The 10762-nt window shown below is 36.9% G+C and overlaps 1 non-coding gene across 1 annotated transcript; it reads right to left on the reverse strand.

Moving 5' to 3' along the window:
• Positions 1 to 10264: 10264 nt before the first annotated feature.
• LOC121464901 lies at positions 10265 to 10471 on the reverse strand. Its single transcript, XR_005976581.1, has one exon. It is a non-coding gene; the product is annotated as a small nucleolar RNA U3 (small nucleolar RNA).
• Positions 10472 to 10762: the final 291 nt, after the last annotated feature.

The raw sequence follows: 10762 nt of genomic DNA on the forward strand, positions 1-10762 counted from the left end.
CTGATGTGGAGTTAGTGAAGATATTTTCCCATTCTTTAGGCTGTCATTCTTTCTTGTTGACCATGTCCTTTGCTTTACAGAAGCTTTTCAGTTTCAGGTAGTTCCATTTATTAATTATTTATTTCAGTATCTGCTGGGGTTATATTTAGGAAGTGGTCTCCTGTGCCAATGCTTTCAAGTGTACTTCCCACTTTCTCTTCTATAAGGTTCAGTGTGGCTGGTTTTACTTTGAGGTCTTTCATCCATTTTGCTGATATCTCGGCGGAGACCTCCAATTGCTGCGCACTGCGCCCCCGTTCTGCGCTCTGTGAGCTATTACCCAGTTTGCGAGCTTCAGGCAAGGGGGCTGGAGGTTAAAATACACAGACACACACAGACAGAGAGACAGCGACTTGGGTCATCCTTGAATTACCCAAGAATGCCCCCTTTATTGTGTTCAGGGGCAGATTATATTGCAATAGTCATGCCCCCAGGCAAACTCACCAGAAACCACTCTCCTGCCATCAGGAACTCAGATCAGGGGATTACAAGAAATTCAGGATCTGAGGTCTCACTGCTCCCAACACATTTGACTTGAGTTCTGTGCATGGTGATAGATATGGGCCTATTTTCATTCTTCTACATGTTGATATCCAGTTATGCCAGCACCATTTGTTAAATATGTTTTTTTTTCCATTTGATATTTTTTGCTTCTTTGTCAAAAATCAGGTGTTCGAAGGTATGTGAGTTAATATCTGGGTCTTCTATTTGGTTCCACTGGTCCTTCTTTCTGTTCTTATGTCAGTACCAGGCTGTTTTCAGTACTGTAGCTCTGTAGTAGAGTGTGAAGCCAGAGACTGATGCCTCCAGAGGTTCTTTTATATACAGGATTTTTTGGCTATCCTGGGTTTTTTGCTTTTCCATATGAAGTTGAGTACCATTCGTTTGAGGTCTGTGAATAATTTTTCTGAGATTTTGATGGGCATTTCATTGAATCTGTTGATTGCTTTTGGTAAGATTTCCATTTTTACTATGTTTATTCTGCCCAACGAAGAGCATGAGAGATCTTTCCACTTTATGCTGTCTTCTTCAATTTCTTTCTTCAAAGATTTAAAGTTCTTGTTATACAAGTCTTCCACTGGTTTGGTTAGAGTTACTCTGTGATACTTATGCTATCTATGGCTATTGTGAAGGGTGTTTATTTCTCAAAAACACTGATGACAACTTATGCTGGAGAGGTTGTGGTGTAAAAGGAACACTTCTGCATTGCTGATGGGAATGCAAGCTGGTACAGCCTCTTTGGATGTCAGTGTGGCGATTTCTCAGAAAATCAGAAAACAACCTTCCTCAAGACCCAGTAATACCGCTTTTGGGTATAAATCCAAAGGATGCTCAGTCATGCCACAAGGACATTTGCTCAACGATGTTCATAGCAGCATTGTTTGTCATAGCCAGAACCTGGAAACAACCTAAATGCCCTTCGACCAAAGAATGGATATGGCAAAGTGACAAATTTACACAATGGAGAACTGCACAGCAGAAAAAAATAATGACATCTAAACCAGACACAGAAAGACACTTACCACATGTGCTCACTCATAATTGGGTTTTAAACATAAAGCATAGAAAAATAGCTACAAATCATAATTCCAAAGAACTTAGACAACAATGAGGACACTAAGAGAAATATATATAGATCTAATCTACATGGGAAGTAGAAAAAGAAAAGATCTCCTGACTAAATCAGGAGGAGATTGGGGACCTTGGGGGAGGCCTGAAGGGGAAGGAGGGGAGCAGAGAAAAATGTAGACCTCAATAAAAATCAATTTAAAAATACATTAATTTTTTTTATTAATTTCTTGTTAAGGTACTTTGTCAGTATCTGGGAGGATGTGCCTTTAAGTGTGGAATTCTAAAAGATTTCCACTTTAGAGATAAACAATAAATGAAAGCATCATTTCAAAAAAAACAGCACTGATGAAAAGCAATATCCGTGATTCCCAATCATCTTGAAAATATACAGAACTGTCTGAAATGTGAAGACAGTGGTAATAGCATATTGTATCTATACTAAAGAACTTGTGCCTATGATCAGGAATTGCTGCTTTCTGCCAGTTCATCCTGAAATTTTTGTTTTATTACAACATTTTTGTTCATTTATATCCATATCCATTTTCTCATGCATCAGCAAAAGTATTCAAGTCCCAACAGTCAAAATATTAATGCCCATAGAGAAAAAAGCTTGTTTTCTTTACAAATTCTGTCATTTGTTAAGAAATTTAGACAATCTAGTAATAGTTCATCCTCATTTTCATGTTCAAAACAGAAAGCTTAGTTTTCCTTTTATCACTCAAATGAAAAATAGAAAATGATTTATCTTCTCAATACATTTCCACCCTGAAGAAACTAATATAACTTTGTATTTGTATCTGGTGAATAAGCTGTATATCTTATAACAGATCAGACACTGGGGAAGTCGCACTTATGCTTTGTTAAACAGAAATGTTTGAGATGTAGAAAATATTTAAGCATATTTGTTAGTGCTGTAAATTAATGTAAAAGCTACATTTTAGACATATTTTTCACAGCTTAGCCATACAAATTTGCAGAATGTAGTTTCATGATGTAATGCCGAGAGAGTTAATTGTAAAACTTGATTGAAAAATGATTAAAAAATATTGACAATTAAAGTTACCATTAAAATTTCTGTTACAATAGGTTTTGTGACAAGATGCTTCTAATTTTGTTTGTAAATTTTTGTAAATGTTTTCCTGATAGTTTTGCATGTGTATATGGGAGCCAGAGGAAGAAACAGAGTGTCTGTATTGCTCTGCCACTGTATTTATTTGTTTTTATTTATTTATTTGTTTATTTATTTATTTATTTATCGACAATGCATGACTTAAATGAATCTGGTTATCCAGGAAACTCTAGGGATCTGTCGCTCTTTCCACAGCACTGGCGTTATACAAGGGACTTAATTCCAGTCTTCATGATTGCATTCCAAACACCTCATAGACTAAGTCATATTCCCAACCACTTTCCTATTATCCTAATGTATTTAATTGTATTTATTAAAATTTTATTATATACATAAGATGTACTTAAGGGAGTAAGGTTCAAAAAGAACCTTATAGTCATGATAATATTGAATACTCCACAAGTTTAGTCATAGCAATTCATCTTTTTTAGCACAGTAAATTGCAAGACATATTATCAGTGTATAATATGTTGGACATTGTCCATCTTTGACAATATAACTTGAACATAATTTCTATACATATTTCCAAGCATAAATTCATCTATAAAGCACTATATAAAGGAAGAGGGAGTTATTTAGGAATCTAAAAGTTTGCTTGGTAAAAATGTCTATTACATTGGATCTTGGCTGAGATACATACTTTTTAAAACAACAACAAAATAATTATACATGCAAAATTGAGTTATATAAACTATAGCCCAAATGTCACAGAAAATTCTAAGATAAAAACATAGGTAAATATTTATCAGCTTTCTGCAAAGACAACATATTAAAATAGCCAAAGGGTGCATTCATTTTAATTAACGTTATGGTTAACAGAATCCACAAATAAAAATACATAATTAAATTTGATTTGAGATAGTAAATAATTTCCAATATAAGTACATACTTTAAAATATACAGAGAACAACTTTAAAATCATTAACTTATGCAGGAATTTTATATTTTTTAACAATAATCAATGCCTTTTCATCATTTTTTTAACATGAGAAAATGGTAGTACTTGTAACCTAAAAGTTTATTGAAAATGTTTTGTAGTAGAAATTTCTAAGGAGTATTTACTTATGAACAAAAACAAGATGTGTAAATTTAAAACATGGCTTGTAACTCTCTGCCACTTCCAAAGAAATGAAAAATCTACTATTCTTTATCATATAATGGATGTGTTTGTCATTGTCTTGCAGATTCAAATGCTTATAACTAGTCATGTAACTATCTACCTGAACTGCTCACTTAGGTTCACAAGAACATTTGTTCCTGAAGCCGTAAAACATCCAGAGTCCTGTTGCCTCACGATCTCAGAACTCTAAAATCGGATTTCTTAGGAGGAAGCAAGAAAATATTGTAGTCAATAATTCAGAGCAGATTTCTTTAACTTTGTAGACATCTCAGGCTAGAAGCCAGATTGATGAGTGATAAATTTATCAGATACTTCATTACCCCCATTTGTAATGTAGCCCATAAAATATAAGTCTTTAAGGTAACCTTTCCTAGTATACCATATAAATTTCTATCCAACAGATTAAAGTAATAGATTCATTCGGCTACACTTTCTAACATATTGGAACATAGCTACAGGTAAACAGAAGGGTATATATCTGGTTTTAAATGTTAATTGTTGCTAGTGTAATATCATAAATATGATTTTTTTTAAGATATTTATATTTAGAAACCTGGAAAGAGAAAGATGGTTGAGTAATTTCTTTTGAGTGGTTAAAATTTAATGCATCTATGAATCAACTGGAGATCTAGTAAAAGTGTAACTTTTGATTCAGTAGCTCAGAGCTGGTGGGGAGAGATACTGCTTTCTCATAAACTCCCACACACACGAGTGTTGCTGGTGAGCCGGGCAGCCTTCAAATACCACAACTCCCCTCCAATCCCCTCACTGTTAATCTGCAAAATTGAGATCCCCATCACCCAGTTCAAGTGGCTTCTAACAGTCTCTCACTCCAGCTCCTGAGTGTGTGATGTCCTCTTCTGCTTCTTTGGGCTCTAGCACACAATGGGCATACACACACAGGGACATCAAAATGAATCGTGAAACGGAAATCAAATTGTACCTTATCATAAGCAAAAGTGCATGGGTGTTATGTTTTTAATTGTCTATAGTAAGAATAATGAAACTTTTATATTCCATTGGTTGTGCTGAAATGAAAAAATTAAAAATTAAAAATCTCTTCATTGTGTATTATCATACTTTTATACATGTGTTCATTGCATAATTTAATAAGATATTAAGTCTGAATTTATAAAATATAAATTTCAGTGAAAGAGGTTATAATTGGGTGTGTAATTGAACAATAGTATTTGTGGACTGAGAAACAGGAAGCATCATAGAAGTTACAAAGTGGAGAAGTATGTAGTTTTGCCAGGTTGTTGCTGCTGCCTGCTGTGTAGTCCCCGTTTCCCGAGGGGAGGGGCCAGTGGGTGAGACGATGCAGAGGCAATGGCATAGACACCAGGAGATTTCAATACAAAAGCTCTTTATGGTAAACAGGTTGGGGGTTTTTATGGGGTTAGAGATAGTAAGCTGCATTAGGAATGTTTCTGGTTGGTCCTGTTGAGACTGGCGGTCACTGCTGGTGTGTGGCTGTTAGCTAGGAGCATGCGTCATTAGTTACCATGCTTTTGTCAGCTGATTTTGAGTTTGCACGCGCTTGCTTGTGCTTGTGCTATTGCCCTACCTCGGAAATGTACAATTTCATGTTCATAGGTGCTATCATAAGCAAACCCCCAAATTGAGTGCTTTCTTTTATAAGAATTGCCTTCATTATTATGTCTTTTCACTGCAATAAAACAGTATCTAAGACAATGCACTTAGTATTTCTACATGTAAGCAATACCTCCTAAATTTTCTCTATATTTCTGGATCCTGACGTACAGAGTAGGATAACTACTCTTTGGTCATTTCAATAAAAATTATTTTTGGTGTTAATTTCTTTCACTTTGAGGACCCAGAAATTGAGAAGCTATCTAGACTACAAGGCCATGATCTTTTTTATTCACTGTGCACTTACAAAATTATATGGTTAATGTTTCAATCATAACTAATGTAGAGAGTATTGAGTGTTGGTATAAATAACTTTATAACTTTCTTCCAATTCATTTAAAATTGTAAAACAGGTTTTACATTTCTTCTCTACTCAAGAAGTTAATATAATACCTTGAATCCCCAATCATATTAATTAAATCTAAAGACAAAACACATTTATTTTAATGCTAATGCAATTATTCTGGAATTATCTAAAGAATGCTGAATGCTGATCAATTCCCATTAATATGTTCTAAAATTTTTACTTTGGATGTTTATACCAGAGTTGGAAATAATGGGTAAATATAGATGACTAATGGATCAAAGCCCCGACCCCATCCCATTCATGAGATTGGGTTGGGCAGTATGCAGCCAAGTACCAGCCAGAGCTTCTAACCACAGCCAGCAGCCAGACTCCAGCAAACCCCCCCACCCCATGTCTTGTGGCCAGTTTTGATGGAACGCAGGCAAACACACCAAACAAGAGCCTATGACATTGGGTGGTTAGGCACTTAGGTGATCTCTTTGTAATGAGGAAGCAAACTGCAGTACAGTACCATGGCGACCTACGTGGGACAAGGAGACACACAGTCAGACCTGGGACGGTCCATGCTAGACTCTGAGGAGAAAACACAGGCCCATCTAGTAGTTCAGGTGCTTTGGACAGAGGAATATCTGAAGAGAAGATAAAGAAAAGTAGCAAGCTGAAATGGTGAGTGCCCTGATCCCTTCACCAGCAGCAAAACATGGGAAAGCTTGCCCAGCCCTTTGTCTGGGCAGTACAACAGAGATGAGCCTCTTGATGAGAGAGCAGAGTTAAGACAACCCTGAGAACATGAGGGTGAAAAAGGTAGCCCACTGTTCATCTTTTACATGGCTATGGAGAGATGCCCTTCGTCCATGCCTCGTATCAATGCCTAAGGCAAGACAAACAGTTGATTCTGAGGTAACGGGAGTGGGAGAGCTGTCCCTACCTACCACAAGCTGCAATGCTAAGGGGAACAGACCCTACACCTCTCCAGGGAACCACAGAAGAGCAAACCTTAATAGCACAGGGGTGGGTAAGGCAGTCCTGAAGTTGTGAGCATGAGAAAACTGTCGCCATTTCTCTTCCTTCCCCCACCCCAACCATCAACACCTGAGGTATATGATGGAGTTGACCAAGAGGTCACAAGAGCCAGAGAACTAGTCATGTGCCTTGCCTGGGCAACACAATAAACCCAACCCTGTTGGAGCTAGTGATGAACCAGTTAGTGAGCAAGAGAGTTGTCACCATTTCTCACCTGTCTTGAGGTGACCTGTGTGGTGGATAGCCGCTCTCCTCCCAGGCTCCCATCAATGCCTGGGGCAAATGGGAGAGCTGTCCCCAATATCCCCTAGATGCGAGACTGAGGAGAGTAGCCTCTTCACCTTGCCAGGGGAGGGCAGTAGAGCCAACCCTGCTAGTGCAAGTATGTGTGAATGAGCTTCAGAATTGTGAGTATGGAGAGATGTCACCATTACCCATCTGCCTGCCGCACCCATCCATGCCCTAGGCAGGTGTGAGAGATGGTCCTGCGGCCACAAGAGTGGGAGAGTTATGCTTGGTCCCCAGCAACTGCAACACTCAGGAGAGCAAGCCCTGTACCGAGTGGGCAACACAACAGAGCCTACCCTGTTAGTGGAGGTATAGGTGAACCAGCCCGGAAGTAGTGAACAAGGGAGAGTTGCCCCCATTACTCATCTGACATGAGAGGAGAGAAGCCCCCACCACCACCTTCCACCCATCAATGCCTGAGACAGGTGGAGGAGCAGGCCTTGATGGCATAAGAGCAGGAGGGCTTTCCCTGTCACTCAACTGCAGGACAATGGAAAACGGCCCTGCATCTCTCCTGGGCAACACAATAGAGCTGGGCCTAAGGCGCATGTGTGGGAGAGTAGACCCCAAGAGAGGGAAAGCAGGTTGTAAGCGGTGACTCAGCTGGGGCAATGCTGGAGAAGTCACCCTCATAGTGAGGACAGGCGAGAACTGGTTGGCAGATCAACTCTACAACTGCCCAGGCACAGATCCTTGGTGATGACATGGCTTGCCACAACATCCACCCCATCTATGATCTGCTGGAATGTATGAAAAGACCTGGCCTGTAGACGCAAAGTTGCAGAATCTCCATATCATAGGGCAGCCACAGGTCATCTAGGAAGAGTCCTAGTGAAGGCCCAGCCATTTGAAAAGCATATAAAGATATTTTACATAGTTTCATACATTCACTTTGTAAAATATCTTTATATCTTTGAAGGGCAGCATAAAATGATGAGTTGAATAAAATACCAAGTCATTCACGGGATTAAAACTGCTAACAACAAACTAAGAAACTAGAATACAGTCCAATGTATCTTGATGATACTCTGTTTAGAGATAAAACACTGTATGGATTGTGGGAAACACCCAAGCTTTTTCATGCTTGTGATAAAATGATGATAAGCAAAAATATAATAATATTGCAAATCAATACTTAAAAATTTAAATTAAAATTACATTTAATAATGCATCAGGATCAGATATATGATCACACCAAAATTTTCTCATCTTCGGTTAAATTAGTATTGATTCACATTCCACACTGTAAGCCAGTATTTTTGTTAACCAAACTAGTGCAAAGTTGCACAGACAATGAAACACCCATCAGTTTAAAGAAATAATTATAATTTCACTCATCTAACAAAAAAATATTACAGAAATAAGACTAACCATTTTGAAATAGTCTTTGTCTTTTCTTATTTTTAAGAACATATTCATTGATATGATGGTATGTTAATTTCTATGAATAAACTAGAAAATTAATATACAGAAAATTTATAATTGCAAAAAATGATGATTTTCAAAGCAGATTATTTATCTGAAGTAAACGTTATCAGAAGAAATTTGACCTACCAAATTCTATTTTGCATGTAATTTATTCTATTCATATTAAGTGATTATAATTTGTACATTCTTTCTACATTTAATTACATATTGTACTCACAAAGTCAGGTAGTTTCCTACTGTAAGTGACTGTCCTTGAACACTAAGGTCAAAGAGAGACTTAAATACATTCAGATGTTGCATGTATGATTTCTGAAAAGGTGTTTAATTAATATTTTCACAGAAACATGTTTATCATATACCTACTGTGTCCTGGGCATTCTTCCAGGCATAACCACAAGGAATTCAATAAATTTTCCACAGACATTTTGCTTGCATGAAAAATACAGCCTGCCTCTCGCTTTAACAGTTTAGTTTCTTTAAATTAAATAATCATATCCCTATGTTTAGATATCATTGCATCCCAGATGAATACACATTTGCTAAATATCTCAGCATCAAGATTATACTACTTAATAAGCCAAGATTTTTTTGTGAAGAAAAATAACTAATTTTAGATTCAGAAGATGTTTTTGTTCTGCCTTAAAATATTTAGTTATTATAGAAATTATAATAATTTTTCTCAGAAATGCATACTATAGTGCTAGTTTATGAAGCAAGAGAGTTACATTTTATTGTACCAGCTCAAACTTCTGTTTATTTTCCTATCTTCTATTCCTCTTGAGTTCTAATAAATTGAACTTTAGTTCTTCTGTAAGTTTTCCTCATTAAGTATTTATACTTTAACAATTTTACCTAATATTCCTACTTTTTCATAACATTCATGAAAAGCCGGGCGGTGGTGGCGCACGCCTTTAATCCCAGCACTCGGGAGGCAGAGGCAGGCGGATCTCTGTGAGTTCGAGACTAGCCTGGTCTACAGAGCTAGTTCCAGGACAGGCTCCAAAGCCACAGAGAAACCCTGTCTCGAAAAACCAAAAAAAAAAAAAAAAAAAAAAAAAAAAAAAAAAAAAAAAAAAAAGATCCCAACACACATATATGGCCACATGTCATACTGAAAATTCTGCGTTTGCACTTATAAAATCTAACTGTACTATTGCATCTTTTTCAGACTATACAGCAGTCTCAAAGGGCCAGTACGATGGTTTTGTGAGGAAAGGTGTTTGCTGACAAGGCTGTCAACTCAATTTTAATTCCCACTACCCACATGGTGGCAGGAAAGTACTCACCCTGCAAGTTGTCTGTTGTCCCTCGAATGTGCACCATATAACCAGCCTTCTTCTCTACCCATAAAAATAAAAAAAAAAAATCAACTTAAAAGAAACTTCAAGATACTGATTCAATTACTAATATGTGACATAGTATTTCATGTTTTATAGAATAATTGAATATTGGAAGATTAACTATATTGAACACCACAGTGTTAGGTACCTAAGAAGGAAATAATTATTTAGAATATACACTTGTTTATCAAACAGATAATAAAGTTCTGAGCTCTGCATTTGTCTGAAAATAAAAGCAGTACTGTTTGCCATACATATTTGGAAATCTGTCATGTCTACATTTCTCCATGATGCTCAATTTACTCTTTTCCTTCTTCCTTCCTTCCTTCTTCCCTCTGTCCCTCCTTCTTTTCTTTCTTTTCTTTTCTATTCAAACTGCATCCCCCCACCACCAAAGGAAGAGAAGAAGGACCATCAATAACAAGAGGCAGCTACAGAAAAGCAGCACCTAGAGCAAGCGGCACGCTTTAAAGGGAACACTTCTACTTGTCCTTGTGGTCTAGGATACCCTACACAGTCAGAGAATCTTCACTATACAAAACTGCAGAAATGATCCCTGAAAGTATAGTCTTGTTCCTGTTGACTGTTTATAATTCTGAGATTAATGCCAGAGGAGGGATTTGCAAGTATAATTTTAACTGATAGTTGAAGCTGTATTTCAGTTTTAAAAACCTTTTAAAGACAGTATTTCAGAATGTCAACAAGAATGGAAGTGTCAAATTGATGCTTAATACTAATTTGTTTATTTATGCCAGTCTTCACTTAGATGGTAAAAAAGGTAGGTACCAAAAAATAAAGGTTCTTTCTTTTAAAACACTGAAGTAGATGTCCTTTTAGTTCACTGCCATAAATTTCATTACTGT

The sequence above is a fragment of the Microtus oregoni genome, unplaced genomic scaffold, assembly GCF_018167655.1.
Source record: "Microtus oregoni isolate MIOR12 unplaced genomic scaffold, Mior012 000001F_ref0000356, whole genome shotgun sequence".
NCBI classification, from domain to species: Eukaryota; Metazoa; Chordata; class Mammalia; order Rodentia; family Cricetidae; genus Microtus; species Microtus oregoni.